The 16,818-nt window shown below is 48.8% G+C and overlaps 1 protein-coding gene and 1 long non-coding RNA gene across 9 annotated transcripts in view; both read left to right on the top strand.

Annotated features, from left to right (window-relative positions):
• The window catches only part of GATAD2A (GATA zinc finger domain containing 2A), a 48,664-nt gene that overhangs the window by 11,786 nt on the left and 20,060 nt on the right, over positions 1–16,818 (top strand). For 5 of the 8 annotated variants that reach the window (XM_065858446.2, XM_065858453.2, XM_065858448.2 and 2 more), the window contains exon 2: positions 11,221–11,295. The exons of 1 other annotated variant lie outside the window; for it this stretch is intronic. The gene's annotated coding sequence lies outside the window, so the exon portion shown is untranslated. Of the gene's footprint in view, positions 1–9,769; positions 9,789–11,220; positions 11,296–15,059; positions 15,156–16,818 lie in introns of those variants that run through there. 2 more of the 8 variants (XM_065858449.2, XM_071799639.1) reach the window with 2 other exon arrangements.
• Positions 2,402–5,349, top strand: LOC139825691 (uncharacterized). Its single transcript, XR_011735915.1, has 3 exons — positions 2,402–3,478; positions 3,984–4,932; positions 5,035–5,349. It is a non-coding gene; the product is annotated as an uncharacterized lncRNA (long non-coding RNA).

The following is a 16,818-nucleotide window of genomic DNA, read 5'->3' as shown; positions in this document are numbered from 1 at the left end:
ATAAGCATCCTTACTTTCTCACCGCATCGCTTCTGCTATGCTACTTTTTAAGGGGAGAAGAAAGAAAGAGGCTTAGGGTAGAACTAAAGGAAGCCAACTTCTGACATCTTTTGGATAACGCTGGAAGTATTTTTAAAACTACCTCTAAAATCCGCTCGGATGCGATGAGGCCACACTTGAGACCGTCTGACGTTTTCGGTGGTACCTGTGTTGTAAAGTCCCCAGCCGGTCACCAACCACCCAAAAGTTCCGATGTGTGGTACAAGAGGCTGGGAGGACAGAACCAAGAAGGTGCCGCCGCGGTTGGGGGAGCTCAGGTTTTCTACTTGGACAGGGCACTCGGTATCAAACTTCTGGGTGGAAAACGCTGCTTTGCTGGCTGCGTTTAGAGTGTTTTCATTGAGCCACAAACTTCTCAATGCATTTTTTCCCTCTTTATGTGTCTTCTGAGGTATAAAATTGTACGCCCTGTGCAGTTTGTGTGTGAGATACGTACCTGTGCGGGTACAGGCTTCTATCCCGGGTGTAGGTACCATAGGTCACAGCAAAAAAGCTTGGAAAAAACATGCAATGTGTGCATTCGCTTTTGAATTAAAATACAAAAAAACAAAGGCAAAACGAACTGTGATGTGAAGGTTTTTAATTCCTCCTCTTAGAATGACCAACATTACAGCCCCGTTCCAGGCGCTTCTCGCCTTCCAATCTGTATCTTTTTCAATAATAGTCTAAGTAACGTAGAACTGTGTGGTTTGGGGTTTTTTTTTTCCCCCCTCCAAATGTTTCTGGAGATTGTGGTATCTGAAAATATGGTGGACTTATTTTTAGACTTGGGGAAGTAACGTTTGCTGTTGTGTGATGCTCTTGGTGGCCGAGGTATCACAGCACAGTCTGTGCACCAGTATGTGCGGTGTCGTTGGCGTGTTGTGTTGATTGGGGGGAAAACGGGTTTGTGAGCACTCTTTCCTCTTCTGGAATGAGACAAGATGCATGTTCAGGGAAGAACATGCCACTGATGGACTAGAAAACGCCAGTTTCGGTTGTATTCTTCTTTGAAAGTCTGTTCTTGGTAGTTTTTCATCAGGCTGTCCCTGTGCTACCCATGCTGCTTGTTGTAGATTGCACCCGTAAAACTTACAAGCCAGAGTTTGGCACTTTATATATAGACATTGTGCTTATTTATGCATTCATATTGTGATTGATTGGTGTCAAGACTTGCTGGGGAGCCTTACTTTAGACCTTTCCAGGCTCCTTCCCCCTCCCCATGTCTGCATTTCCATGTCATCCCTTTACCTGGGGCATTGACCCTCACTCAATTAGCAGATCCCGCTCTGTTCCTTATGCAGCACCTGGCATTTCGGAAGTTATTAATTTCTTTGTGATATTTTCTATCTGCTTAGCACCGCTCAGTCTGGATGCCCTGTGTACATCACCGACCTCCACTGTCAGGTGAATCATGTGTCCATTTTCAGGTGGGGAGAAGGAGAGCGAATTGCCCGAAGCAAGCGGTACAGGACAGGGACAGAACAAAGGTTCAGGTTTATTAATACGTGGTTTCCTATGTTGGCTTTTTGCTGCTCAGCACTTCTTCTCTTCCTTCCCCCCACACTTAGCAGCGTTTCCACCTTTCATTGCCTTTAATTGTGCTCTTTGGTATTTGACGTCGGTGTGTCAGGTCTTGGGAATCTCCAGTGGGCACCAGTAAAGCGCTGGGGTTCACCTGCGGGCGTTTGTATGTGTGACCTGTTGGGCATCACCTGGGGAGACTGTGGCCACCCCGGGGCAGGGAGGAATCCTCAGTAGAGCTTCCCTACCTCCTAATTACAGAGCACCCCTTCGTTAGCGCTGGGGCTTTTAACCCGCTGTCCGCTATGCTGCTCTTGCTGGCGCTGGGAAGCAGCGTTGTGCCTGGCCTCACAAGCACAGCTCGTTCCCTTTGGGCAAAGAGGGCGTTTGGAGGAAAAATAAAGATCTGATTAGGCCATTTAGGCTGTGTGGGACAAAATCAAAGTTTAGCAAGAAAGTTTTGGGCACTTTTGATGTGTTGGCTCTTAAGAAAACAATGTTTGAATGTATTGCTGCGGCAGCCGGAGTGCAGGACGGGGCTGGTGGGTCCGGTGTGGCGTCATAGGCAGGTCCCAAATGCTTGTCCCTGTTATTGCATCTTGAAAATCCATCCAGCTGATGTCCTGTGTGCTGTGATAGACCTTTCTCACTTCTGTTTCCTTCTCTTCACCAAAGTAGGGGTTTTATACTGGCTTGGGTAAGTGACTTAAACCTTTCCATGCCTTGGCCACCCCATGTGCAAAGTGGATATGAGCATGTGTTACAAATGAAGCGTGCAAAATGTGGATTATAACAACAGTTCCTTTTATTTTAATCTTTCGCTTTTATCTTTGAAATTATCTAAGCCTCCTGCCATCTCATTTTTCCAATGAGAATTGCCGGTAGGACTGAGGAGGAGGAGAGGGTGAAGACAGAGCCGTCAGGTTTCCCTCGCAATCTGCACGGCCCGTTTGCTGTGTTAGGAAATGCAAACATTCGAAAGGTCTGGGAGAGTAAAATTTAACAACCGGCCACAGATGCCGAAGGCCACACAAATACGGGAAGGAGCGTCACGTGCAGACCCTGCGCCCCGACTCGGGGAGTTCGCCCCATGTTTGTTCGTTAGGACGTGGTGTCTGTGCAGGTGACGTGCGCGGGTCAGGTGAGTTCTCAAGCTCTGCAGAGTTTCTTTCCATACATCCCATTTAGAAGTTTTCTGCAGCTCTATCCGGTGCTGCTCGTGTTAAGCAGGGTATATTGAACGGTCTGTGTCGTGGTTCGGGTGTCAAAGAGCTGCTTAACACGCACATCTCTGAGTTTATCTCCATCCATTCTGTTTGTATTCATTCTTATTAAATACTGTTTTTTACCCTTTTTTCTTTACACTGAGTTAAGCATTTCAGCCTCTTCATTCTCCCACTTTGCTTTTCCTTCTCTCTTCCCTCTCGTTTGGATTTTTTCCTCCAAAAGAGAACAACAAACAGAAGACAACCGGGATTTTGCAAGAGCAAAGGGAGTTTCCCTGCCTATTTTTGGGGCCCCTCCAGGTGAGGCGCTTTGGCCGCGACCTCGGCAAGTGGGGCGTCCCAGATGATCCGGCATGTGCTGGAAAGGAGAGGAGCTGGTCCCCGATTCCTTTGGTAATTACGAGGTGACCAATCGCTCAAACGCGGTTTCCCTTCTAATTTGCAGTGCCCTGTAGTGAACTCCGAAAGGGATGAGCCCGTGAGCGCTTCGTCTCCTGCTTTTGGCGTCTCATGCGTCACCTGATTTGGGCTTGTTCCTGTATAAACACGAGTGAAACTGCATTAGAAGTGTGGCCCAGGAGTCCCCCGCGCTTCCAGTCACCACAGCAATATCTGCTTTTTGTTGCCCTGGCGTGAACAGGAGCCAGAGGGAAAAGAGCTCTCATAAGGCAGATGAGCCCTGACATGAGGTGAACACCATTCCCCCCCGCACTAAAGTACCTTCAGCTGAGTATAAACGGGTATAATTACTAATTCTTTAACAGTAAATGTTACTCAAGGTTCAGACAAAAGTGAGGAACAACAACTTCTAAGAGTGTCCAATGGCACCTCAAAAGGGTGGTGATACTTTTCCATGGTATTTGATGGAGATGCGATGACGGGTGTGTAAGAGAGAGCTGATCTCAAGGCAGCCTTTTCTTTCTTCTTTCCCCTCTCTGTTAAATATCCAAAATCAGCAGGAGTTTATGGTGGGGTCTTGGCGTTAAAGTCCCAGATTGCTGGAGCTGAAGGAATAAAGGCTTATTATGTCAATGGGAAAAGGAAATGAAGCAGTGATAGAGTCTTCAGGTAGCCTTGACATAGATTTTGATGTGGCCGGTCTTGTTTACTTCGGGGTACAAATACCCAATTTCACTACCTATAAGACTATAGGAGTTGCCATTCAAGAAAGCCTTTATTTTCTCTTTAATTCAGTGGAACGCTCGCTGGGTAACGTGCTTCTCGTTTCCAATGTGATGCCTCAAACAGTGAAGACCTCCCAGGTACTCAAATGAATCGGAGAAGGGAACTGTTGGATGTCCCACGGATCCCGGTTTGCGCGGTGTCCCGGCCCATTCGCGGTGCCCGGTGCCCGTGTTCGAAGCGGCCGCGTCATCACGAGCTCCCAAATGCCTGCGAGAATTAGCGGAGGTAAACCGCAGGCATTCAGATTTAATAGGATCTCGGAAAATCCCGTCTCCGGCGGAATTAGGTACTCGCGTGTCCCCAGACGCGCTGAACCACCCGTGGGGACCCTGGCGCAATATCCATGCAAACTGTTCTGGTTTGGTGAAATGATGCTGTTGAGGAGGAGCTTCCAGTTTTGCTTTCTGCTGGTCTGCGTGGTTGTTTTTAAGGTTGGAGTCTTGGAAAACAAGTGCCTGATTATTTTGGGAGCGGACAGACTCTATTTTTCAAACACCGTTTACGGGAAAGCCAAGAAAGCAGCAATATCCATTGGTAACGCAACACGGGGTGCTGAGCAGCAGTGTCTTTGGGGGTGCTCTGGTATGTGGCGCCTATGTAAAGTATTCTGTGGCTGGAAAAGCTCTCAAACTCTTGCATTCTGAAGAGAGTCAACTCTTTTTGGCTTGATATTTTCAATAAATAGCGTGGTTGTGCCCGTGCCCCTCTCTGCCCAGGAGGAGAACCAAGCGCCTCTAACTCCTCACCTTTGTTCTGTTAGTTTGTGTTGAAGCTATTTCAGTTTCTCCTACTTTTTCTCCTCCCTTCAGCAAACGTATCCGCAGAGGGACGTGTTCATTCCTTCTGTTGCACCAACAACTGCTTTTAAACCTGAAGGTGATGGTTTAACGAGCAGCCAGGACTTTGAAGCGGCTTGGGGAACAAAAGCGCGTGAATCCTCTCGATTAAGACCTGATAGGTAACTTATTTCTGTGAGGTGCCTGAGAATTATGGTGATGAAGGCTACAGAAGTAATTAAATAAGCCTCATTTTAATATTGCTCATGTTATTGATCCCTTAGGACGTTTAGATACGCAAACTCGATAAGAAGATCTCCTACAAAATGTCGCTGGGTGTAATTGTGACACTGGTTGTTTCCCACCCAAAACGCCCTCGTGTTTCGGTGGGAGTTGGATGCTGTTTTACACAGAGCTGCTGAAATAACCACATTTCGTCTTGCTCATCTTTGCTATCTCTTCACTTTCTGCTCGTTCTGGGTCCAGGGACCATTCCAGGTTTGCTCAGAGTTAAAATCCCTTCCTGATCCCATGGGTGACAATGACAGCATTTGTTTCCTTGTCCAATTGTGGGGCCAGGGGTGAAACACCAGCCCCACAGCCGCCCTTACTTTTGATACTGATTTCAGGTGGGGGCTGCATTCTGCATCCAGATGGAGTTTAGTGTGCCCGGGCTTCGGGATTAATTAATGATGGTGACTGTTCTCGGCTTCCCCGTCAATAGGTGTGGCCGCTGGGTCCCTGCCAAGCTGCCATTTCGTTCCCTTATTTGGCTTTCTGAACAGTGTCATTCCCCGCACACACCCCCTCGGGTCGCTTTGTAAATAATATGGTCGGGGAAGCCAAAATTGCTGCTCCAAAATTACCAGTTTATGGGTTATGAACGTACTCCTACAACTGAGATTAAGGACGTGTTGGTAGTGCAGGATGATATCTTGAGCTCCCCCAAAAAAAGGATAATTAAAAAGGTTGCTAATGTGTTTTCCATCGCTGATGCTGAACCAGGGAGGCACCAATCAAGTTATTGTATTGTAGTTGATATCAGGTTGCCCGGTTAACGCTGCTTGGTGAGCACAGCAGAGCCTCAGTGCGCACTGAGCATCCCTCACATCTGCGATTCCAGAGCACAAACACACCTGAATCCATGAAAATACAACAGATTGTTCCAGCAGAGCTAGAAAGGATGATTTGCCACCCACTTTAAGTTGTACATTACTGCTCGTTTTAGCCTTTGTCTTAAGGAGGGAAGATCCAGAGCTTTCCGTTCTTCCTTGAGTTGTTGAGCGCTCGGTGAAAGGGGCGATAAATTCACCCCTCTCGGCCTGTTTAATGTTCTGCAAGTGCATTTCATAGCGCTGCTCTTCGCATAGAAGAGAGACCCCCTTCCTCTATCAGAACTACATCCCGCAGCTGCAAACGGCACATAGGAACCCCAGCTCTTGAAAAACGCATCTGTACCCCGATCTGGCACCGGTGGACAATTAGACAGCACCTTGATTAAATCCAGTCGATTGGGACGGCTCGGTGCGGATGGAGGGTGACAGGGCAGCGTGTTGCTCCCAGTTGCTGCTCTGGATGACAAATATTCCGGTGATTTGAGCCCTTTTTGCTCACCCGATGAATCCAGTAGATCTTGGCCCTAGGTGAGGACCAACATAATTGGCCGTAAATACAGAGTAACTGAAGAAGAAGAGTTCAAACTGTGCGATGTATGAAGCAAAGAACCCCCAAATCAAAGCACTTTGGTCTGGTTTTAGCTCTTGGTGGTGTCCTCTCCTTTTGCTCCACAGCCGATATTATGGTTCCTCTTCTCCAAAGGGCCCCGTGGTGTTTGCGTCGGGTGGGTTTTGTTGTTCTGCAAGCCAACCTCTTGCAAATACTCTGATTTAATGAGTCAGGCCTCACTTATAGTAATTACAAAGATTAACTTGGGATACATGCGAAACAGACGGATAAAAGTGTTCGGACCTGACTCCAGCGCAACCTCGTAAATCGGTGGTTCCATCCCTTCTCTGACTTAACTCCTGTTTCGCAGTTTAATTGTGAAATTAATGGCAACAATACTACTTTCTCTCTGTTTCGCTCATGGATTTCCCTAATTCCTTAACATGCCCCTTTGTTCCTTTGAATGAGAACATGGAATTGCTCAGGTGCTTCTGCACAAGGGGATACAGCTCTGAAAATCAACCCAAAACCGCTCTACCCAAAGCCTTGCTCTGGGGTTCACTTTATCTAGAAATATCGGCTTCTCTTGCTCATTTTATAACATGTTGCTCTGAACTTTTATGAAGCTGAAGTGTCTTGGGATGGTTTCCTGTGGACTTTTTGAGGAGTAACAGGTTTTCTGCAGAGATCTGGGTACCTGCTGCCCCCGCTTTGAAGACACAAATTGCACTAGGAGTTGATTATTTGGTTCTGAACTGCATTATTGGAACCTCTTTACCTTTGCATCCTCCAGATATCCACGTTTGACTGAATTCCGCGTAATCTCAATAAAAGCGCAGGTAGATTGTGGAGCTTGTTCGGGGAGGGAGGAAGGAGCTCGGTAGTAGAATTAACCACTGAGATATTCCAGACTAAGAACGAGAGAAATCAGAACGTGTTTGCACTTTGGGCTCAAAACAGTAAGTTTTGATTGCAAGAAATTAGATTATACCGCTGTTTTCCCAAAAGGATTTTCTGAAGAAAAGTTACTCCGAGGTTTCCCTGCATGTTGGTGGAGGTGAGCGGCAGGGATTGAGTCAAGAAGTAAAGCCGGGTTTCTACTCCAAGGCCTGCGAGTGCTTCTGTGTGATTTACCAACACTTGGTATCCACCAGAGCACAAACGCTGGGAAATAAGCATCCAAAAGAAGGATGTGTAGGGAACAGTGGTGGTTTCTCCATCTCTGACTTGTGCTGCCGTCTCAAGCGCTGCCCTCGCCGGCTGCGCCATCCCGGCCGCTCACCGGCTTAACTACAGGGTTACTACAGCCCCGCGAACACCGGCATCGATCGGGAGGGTGTAATTACAAATGGTATTGATGGTATCGAGGGGAGTCGGGGGGGTTATCTGTGACGCTGGGATTCAGGAGCGAGCGGGGGAGACTCTTAATTTGTCGCCGGTTTTATTTGCGATCTGACTTATGCACAGTAAACGGGTATTAAGGAGCATCTGAAAGGCGCTGTTTTTCCCCCCGACAGGGTGGCGTTTCGCTGCAAAGAGGCTCAAACTGAAGAGCGGGGTGTTGAGCTTTTACCTGCAGCTTTAGGCACGCAGGAGGTACAAAGCAACACTTGAATATGTGGAGAAACACCAACAAATGGCAGGTACAGGATGGATCGGCACGTTCACCAAAGCCCGAGCGGGGCTTTTCCACCCTTGAAGGTTGCTTACGCTGGATCGCAACGTGCACCGTGACCATTATTTCCATCTGACGGCTCTTCCTTGAATTCTCTTGAAGCACATGGCAGGGAGGAATCTGCATTTTCGAAGCGTACAAAAATGCTTTCAACTGCTATTTCCATGCTTAAAAAAACCCAGATTGGATCCTTGTGAGTTCTTCTAGGCCAGCGAAGTCTTTGAAGACTTTACGCTTGTATTGAAAAATATTTATGGAAGTAAAGCCTGAGCGCATGAGACAGAAGCCAGCCCTTGTCTGTCAATATTTGCACTGAAATGCGACTCCGTTTTTGTGCTGACCAGCTCGCCCAGCCTTCCAAAAAGTCCAGCACTTTTCTTATCTGGGTTGCTGGAGGAGGTTTGTACAGCGCTAACGCTCAGCTCTGCTACCTGTGCCATAGGTACCACGCTTTAATCTTAGAATCCATAGCCTGTCTTATGCTGAAAATGTTTCTAAAACCCTGTTTCATGGACGAAATCTCTCTTGAATTTCAGGGAATCATGATTTTTCTTGATAGTGTTGATGGGATTCGGTCATGTTGCAAAAATTCTGATCTACAGCTGTCATTGATTCATAGAGAAAAACCCTCCCCGAGTGACCAGGTGGGCTCTGGGCAAACAGACCCCATTTCTGCTCTGGCGAGTCGGCAGGGGATGCTGCTCGGGTTTGGGTTTAAGTTGTTGAACGTTTCACATGTTACAGTTTTTAAAAGTTGAGAGCCACAGTTCTTTTTAAACGAGACATTGAACCTTTGAAAGAACAGCGGAGCGGTGGGACACCAAAGATGTCGTTTTCTCGGATGGTGGAGGAGATGCCAGCTGGGTGTCCCCAATGTCCCCACACCGAGCACATGGACCCGCAGGTCCCCATCCAGCCCTGCGATCGCTTCCTCTGCAGTGACTTTTTCCAATGGAAACGCTGCTAAAACTTAGAGCTGTTGCTCTTAGAGCTGCTGCTGGGGCAGAGCTTCATTTCCAAGCATTAACCATTTAATCGCCCGCTTCCTGCGAGGTTCCCTGAACACGCGCTTTCCAAATCAATCCTTCACAATATTTTTATAGGCGTTTTAACCTTTCCTCCTTAGCAGTGTGTGCTGTGGGAGCAAACTTCTCATCTCGGAGATGCAGGAGGAGGCTGAGCCGTGGATGGAGCCGATCCAGAGCAGGACGGCGGGTTTCGGTGGGGCTGTCCACGTGCCGAGCGCGGGTCGGCCCGTCCTGCGGCACTGAAGCGGTTAAACCGCTCTTCTGGTGTCCTCGCAAGATGAAAACTATTTTAGTCCCATGACACGGGCACTATGGGAGTTTAATGCTACGGTTCGTTAAAAATGGAGGCTGGCCGGAGCCTCGGAAATACGACTCGGTAGCCGAGCTCCTCCTGAACGCGGGAGACGCCGACACCAAGGTGCTACCCGGACCGTTTTCCTCTGTGTTGGGAGGACTTTTGCAGAGCGCCGGCTCCCCAGCATAGAGCCCATGCTGGAGGATCCTCCCCTCCCACTGCGACCTTTGCAGTTATCTCGACCAGGCAGAATAATTCCTTTTTTAATATCATTTCAATTTTCCTTTTCCCCCCAGCGTTACAACTCGTGGCCTCCCGCTCGCTGCGATGCTGTTGTGACTCCCGGTGTACCCCGGTGGCGCTTGTCACGGCGCGGTACGCGGTGTGTATGTTGTTTCTTGTTGACTTGTGCGCTGAAGGAATGTTTGTTCGTCTCCCAGCCCGATGCACGAGGAGCAGCGGGGAAGCGCTGGTGTATCCATCAGGTTTTATAGCTCTGTTGAAGGCCCTGGAGTAGCTATCGCAATGGTTTTCAATGAGCTTCTAATTAGAAAAGCATTGGACTAATAGGATGAGCTATAATTAGCCAGACCTGCCCTCTAGATAACTAATCAGGGACCAGAATACAGTTGTGTATCCATTCATTAAGTTTCTATATCTGTGCTTTTGTAGCAGGTTGTTTAACCTATTGGAAACTTTTTGTGTGCTTCAAATGGTAAAATAAGAGATGTGCTGGGCTCAGTCTCTTGGCTTTTGGGACAAGGTGACCTGTGAGCTCGCCTTGGTCAAGGGGGACGGTTTGATTTGAGGGATGGGACTGGGCGAGCTCCGCTCCTGCCTTCTGGGCAAAAACCCAGAAATAACTGCAACTTTTGGAGGAGGGAAATGACTCAGTTCTCAGTGGCTTCGCAGAAATGAGAGGCCGAGCTTCCAAGGAGTCGTCTTGGCAGCCGCTCTGCAGCAATTACGGAGCTGCCGCTCCAGCCCGGGCCGACCCCGCGTGGGGTCAGCGGCCGCGGCCCCGCTGCCCAAATCGCACCCGCCGACCCGTCCTGGGCTTTGTTTGGGGAAAGCAGCTGCCGTGGGGCGTTGGGCCGGCTCACAACTGCCCGTCCAGCAGCACGGCAAAGCGAGTGGCTTTCGAGTGAGCGGCTGTGGGTTTCTTCCCTCGGTTTCACGGGCTGGGAAGGTTTGGGTATCGTACGCTGTACCTACAGGCTCATGGAAGGATTTGTCGTATGCTGTACATACAGGCTGTGGAAGGTCTTTTGTGAAGTGTTCGCCAGCAAAACATCTTCTCAAGCAAGAAGCCGACGAACGCACGAGCACGTTCTTTTCAGAATTATCTTTATGTGCTCTACCACAGGACAAAAACTCATGCGAAGAAGTCGTTTCCCCTTCTTTTCTCCGCTTCTGCAGGGAACGGTGATGTGGTCTGGAGTGTCCCGGTCAATTTGGGAAAGAGCGAGCGCGTTTCCTTGTGCAGATGTGTGTTAGGAGGTTTTTTGCGTGCACGCTTGTGCTGCTTTTGTCTGAGAAGGCGATGGGGAGGTGGCGTGGGGACCGCCCTGAGCCACCCGGAGCGATCCTGCGGTACCGGCCCTTAGGATAAGCACAGGTCTTGTCGGTCTCTTCCTCCTCGAGGAGTTAGAAATGGGTATATTGGTCCCAGTGGGTGTTTGGGTCAAACCAGAAGCAGTTGGTTTCCTCCTAAACAGACTAAAGAGCTATAGAATAAGCAAAGCAGTAACATTAAAATGGTTTTGCGTGTGTTGTGGGTGTGTAACCGGCGTCTCTCTGCCCCCAGGATTCTCACTGCTGCCGCTTTCAGCCGCTCGGCCGGGTCGGGATCCCACCTGGAACCCATGAACGTCGCTGACAGGTAGGAGTTGTCAATGAGATGGAGAATGAGCCCCTAAAACAGCACAGACACCCCCTCTTCCCCTTGTTCGCTACTGAAAATGGGGAGGTGGGCTGGGAGGGTGGAATTGTTGCCTGGTCCAGGAGGACAAGGAAGAGCTGTAGAGGAGCTCCGAGGTTAAACTCGGATCAGGATCCAGCTCCTGGGCCTTAACCAACAGTCACCTTTCACTTGGCGCTTAATCCACACTCCAAAGCAGGTAAACCTCCCTTGTTTACTGAGGGACAAAGGAGTTTCGCTTCCTTTTTAACCGGGCGCTCACAACAGCTGCACAGTATTGTCAGTCTTGAATGAGAGAAGCAAAAGCAAGCGCACGGAAATTCCTCCCTTGAGACTTTCTGTATATTTTGATCATTTGTGCAAACCCCCCGAACAAAACTGGTGAATGGGAGGGAGGTTCCTGCAGATATCGCGTAGCTCTGGCCATGCTCCCTTGCTCAGTGTGTGATCCTGCCCCACTCTCCTGCTATATTGTCAAATGAAGCATTTAATAAATAGCAAATCTTCTTTTTTCTCCGAAACCCGTATTGTCAAGGTTCTGATGATCAATGTGAAGCATTTCTGGTCTTTGCATTTCTTCCAGTCTCAGTTTTCCTGGTGTAGGTGTCAATGTCTCTGCTCATAGATGTACTCATTTGATTTGGAGTGAGCTTCAGCATTAACACTGTGCAGGCCACAAGCACCACTGATGTTTTTTGGCTATTTATTACATAAGGTCCCAAATCCTGTGAAGTGGCACCGTCTTTCGCGAGACCAAAAGGGTAAATGAAGTTACAAAACCGCCTTTGTTAATGCCACCTGTCAGAGGTGTCGCAGACATCCTGACCGTAGTCGTGAACATTCCTTAATTCGCTCTCTCGTTTTGTGGTGAACACCCAAAAATCACTGCTCTGTGCGGTTGTAGAGCAGAGTGTGGCAATACAGTCTGATTTTGCCGGTTCAACTTATCCAAATGCTGCATTTTGAACTGTGATGGAAACTGGTGTTTCGCTGCACCGAGGATCTCCGTGATTCTTTGGTAATACAAAGCCCAGACGCAGTCATTACCAGACTTCCTGCCCAGGAGTTTCTAGACAGAAATAGATCTATAAAACTTGGGGGAGAATTCAGGTCAAGCAACGTGTGGTGTGGTGGCTGTAAGTCTAGAAACAACTCCTTAAACCCAGCGCAGTGGACCTTAGAATGAATGTAAAGTTCTCTTTTGCAGAATTAGAATATTGAGTGGTTGTTTAGGTCTGTCTTGTCGCACCAGTTCCCTCTATGGTTGTACTGTGGATGCATTAATACTTTACATTGGTGTGAATGTGAATCCAGAGCACTGCACGCCTTGGCGAGGAGTGACAAGCTGTGTGCACAGAAAATGCAGGAGAAAACCTGTATTATAATGTGCACATCATGTGGTGCCGGAAAATCTGATTGTTGTTGTGACCAAGTATTTAAAGATGCCAGTTTTGCTGTTCTTGCATTAAAATAAGTGATCCCTCCTCTAATAAGCAGCACAGGTTAAATGGGAAGGGGGCTGGGAAAAGGGGAAAATTGGTGCTGTTACTTCATCTTTAAATCTGTTCCCATCAAATAAATAGCCCTTTAAGTGGAAGGGTTTTATTTTTGAGTTAAAATAGATGCAGGTTTTAAGGCTGAGTTGATACTGGTGAGGATCGATGTGCCTGGAGAATGCAGCCTTGAAGAAAGGCAGAGTCGGCCCATGCGATTCCTCTAAGAGCCGCTCTCTTTGAACAAAACCACTTGAATTTCGCTCTTCTTTGTCGGCTGCATCGTGTGAAGGTGGCGGGGTGACGATGAACCAACTCCACGCTGAACCGCGCGGTTCATTCTGGAGAAGGACAGAAGGACAGCTCGGAACCACCGAGCATGGGAGACACCAAAACCGGCCACGCTTTGCAGAGCGAGCCGGGGAATCCGCGTTGTTGTGAGAACTGAGCCTTTTCCTTTAAACATGGAATACTCTCTAAAGAACAGCGGCACTAGTAAAAGGCGTTAAGGAGGAGAAACCTGTTGTTATTATTATTATTCTGCACTTTTAAAATTGATCACAATTTTTTCTAAGATAGTCCCCGTAGCGAATGCTTCTCTGAAGTTCTTACAACTCTTTAGCAAATTGCTAGATGGATTTTACAGGCAGCAGCTACATTCCACTGCCACAGCGACGCGTTTAATATCATCTATGTCTTAAGAATTGTGGATGCTTCTCTCCTTGTTACACAGAGCCCTTAGGTAGGGGTTAGACTCCAGACTAATAAATGGAGCCAAACTCAGCCCTGATAGTGACTTTTAAGGTGAATTGACACGAATAGCATGGGAAGCAGGTTGGTTCCTAGTGCAGCGAGACTTCAGCTCTCAAAGTCCCGTTCCTGCCCAAACCCAGAATCTGACGTTTGTGGTGCTCCCAGCGCCTTCCTGCAAACTTATATCTGTTGGGTTTAGTAGATATTCAGGCAAACCCAGGCTGAATTGCTTCCTACTGTGCTGCAGTGACTGTGCTGTGGGCACGGCCTGGGTGCTTGGATGGAGATAAAACCAGGTTTTTGCAAGGCTGGAAGTGCAAAAGAAGCTGCTGCAGGTGCTCCCCTTGGTGCCGGGCACCCAGAGCATCCTCGGGGCTGCTGTCAGGGCAAAGCAGGGTTCCCATAACCCACATCTCAGCTGTTTGTTGTCAGAGCAAAGCAGGGTTCCCATACCCCACATCTCAGCTGTCTGTTGTCAGAGCAAAGCAGGGTTCCCATACCCCACATCTCAGCTGTTTGTTGTCAGGGCAAAGCAGGGTTCCCATACCCCACATCTCAGCTGTTTGTTGTCGGGACACAGCAGGGTTCCCATACCCCACATCTCAGCTGTTTGTTGTCAGGACACAGCAGGGTTCCCATACCCCACATCTCAGCTGTTTTCCTTCAGCATTTCCTCAGGCCCGCATCCCTACAATGATGCTTTTTCTGCTGGTGGCCAGTGCAGAACTTCCCTCTACCGCCTCCAGCCACCCCTGGCACAGAGCAAACTTCCGTGGGCTCCTTCTCCTTTTAATTGCAAGTACTTAACGAGCTCATTTATTCCTCCCTGGACGCTGGAAGAAGGGGGGGGCAGCCATGAGGGTGCAGAAGGGCCGTGCAGCTGAGCAGATGCAGCCGAGCAGCCTGGCCAGCGAAGGGTTAAGAGCTGCCATTTTGTTATGTAACACCCTTAATGGACATTTCGGTGAATGGCACCAAAATGGCAGGAGTTAACCCTTGGTGGGCCGGGGTGCTGGGACCCCCGCTCCCTCCTGCTGAACTTGGGGCTTCAGCACCTGCACGTTCTGCTGCTTTTGTAGTGCTCCCGGTTATGAAATAGTAGCAGAAGTGGCAAAAGCGATCGCCCCACCTCTGGCAGCCTGTGGGCTTTTAGTTGCCTCCATCAGGGAAAGGATGGGTTTTTGGTTGCCCGGTTGAATTTGGGTGCAGGATGATGTTTTTTCACCCGGTGTTCTTGTCTTCTTGCTGTTGCATTAATTTATTCTTTAAAAAGAATTAAATCTAGTTCATACTTGTGCTTTCTGAACTTTATTTTTCTAAATATCGGTGTGCTGAGGTCACGAACTCTGTGTGTGCATGTGTATGCACATTTATACTCATGCACATTTATACTCATGCACATGTGAATACATACGCACGCAGTCCTATACAGGCGCTCTTAGCTGTACATTTCAATGCCTTTTCCCAGGACATCTCACTAACCAGCATGAGGGAATTGTCTGAGGGTTGTATTGGAGTTCACTGTGTGCTCGTGCATCAAACCTGATAGAAAACGCGCCGGCTGAGTCAAACCAGGTTGGTCTCGGTCTTGCTGCTCCGCTCTTTGGGGGTCCGGAGGGTTTGGGAGGTGACAGAAGAGCACTTTTGGTCCTTTCCCCCCCCAGAAATCACGCGGGTGGCACCGCAGCGTTCACCGGGCTGCGGAATCATCCTGAACTCGGGAGGTTTTGAGTCTTTCCTGTTCCTATGGAGGAACTGGTTCCAAGGCTTGATGCTGACCATGGCGTGGCCTGCGGTCCAAGCACTTTGCTGCGTTTTATATGGTTTATAAACTGCCTTTTGAATTGATCGCAGCAGTTAATCTGTGACAGTGATAGCACTTACACCTGGGGTTTGCTCTTAGGTGCTGGGCGCTCTGCCCCGGGCTGTGCGGTTCCTGGGAATAAACAGCAGAACCTTCCATAAAACTTAAAACTGAGTGTGTAATCCTCACTTTATCTCCCTTCTCTCAAATAAAAGGTGTAGTCGAGTTGAACTGAAGCTGTTTGCCGTTCGCGTTGCTGTGAAAGGTGGAGGAGCAGAAGTGACACGTTATCCTTGTTTATGAACATCCCACTGATTTATTGTCGCCTGGTGGAATCAATTGGTGGAGACGCGGTCTCAATAAACCCAGCAGACTTACGGTGCTGGTCATGTGTGTACTGGTGAGGTGCTGGTCTGCGATGCCTGGCCTTGGGGCTGGGATTAAGCAAATAGCCAGATTTTATTTTATTGTCTCACTTTTTCTCCTCCTCTCAGCGCTACATTAATTTTCCTGCATCGGTAGTTGCGTTAGCAAATTGTTTTCTACTTGAGGGGGCTGAAACTATTTTAGTGAGCTTGGTTTAGGGCTCATCTGCAATAAATAGGATTTAATCACTGGCGCAACCAGATTTCGCTTCCAGGGCGTATAAACCTTGAGCCTGCGCTTGCGATTTGCAGGTTTAGCTGTAAAAAACTCTTCGGTGCAATCTCATCCCAAGGTCCTTCCAGTCCCACAGCTCTTCCCAAGGCGCTGCTTCGGTTCTGCCATGGATGTTCCCCTCCAGCAATCGCCGGCCCCGCTTGCCGCTTTGAGACAAAACGCTGTGAGTTTTTAACAGAAACTTGGGCTGAATTTGGATGTGCAGAAGCAGCGGTGCCGTTCCTCGAAGGCAAACGGGAGCTGTTGCTTTTTGACTCTGCGAGCCGGGAAAACGAGGCCGTTTCCAAGTGAAGTTTGGCTTTGGTGGCTGATAAGGGGACGGTGGGGACGTTCCGAGGAGAAATCACAGGGTGCAAGATGTGATGTGCCCGGGAGTTTGTAACAGGAGAAGCTTTTGTTGGGAAGGTACATCGTGCGTTCTCATCAAGGCCGTTAATCTGTTCCGTCTGACCTTTGTAAGGAGTTTGTGTACGAAGGGTTTGCCCCTGGAAACGCTCCGAGTGGGGCAGCGCTCGGCGTGCGTAACCTGGTGTTTTACGGTAGGGTTTTGACCGCGCTAAAACTCAGTGCCAGTAACGAGATTTAGATCATTTCCATTGCGATGTTACCTCAGGTGGATGAGATTCAGCTGGGAGACATCGTGTGAAATATCCCCGTGCAGCTCGAGATGCTGCTGTTCCCCACCCCCATCAAAACCAAGGTGAAAACACCCAATGCTGGGGGAACGTTGCTCCGTTTCGGAGCCTGCGGTGCTACCACGGCACCAGGAGCAGC

The sequence above is a fragment of the Patagioenas fasciata genome, chromosome 27 (assembly GCF_037038585.1).
Source record: "Patagioenas fasciata isolate bPatFas1 chromosome 27, bPatFas1.hap1, whole genome shotgun sequence".
NCBI lineage: Eukaryota > Metazoa > Chordata > Aves > Columbiformes > Columbidae > Patagioenas > Patagioenas fasciata.
The sequence above is the reverse complement of the archived record's forward strand: the minus strand, read 5'-3'. Positions and strand labels throughout refer to the sequence as shown.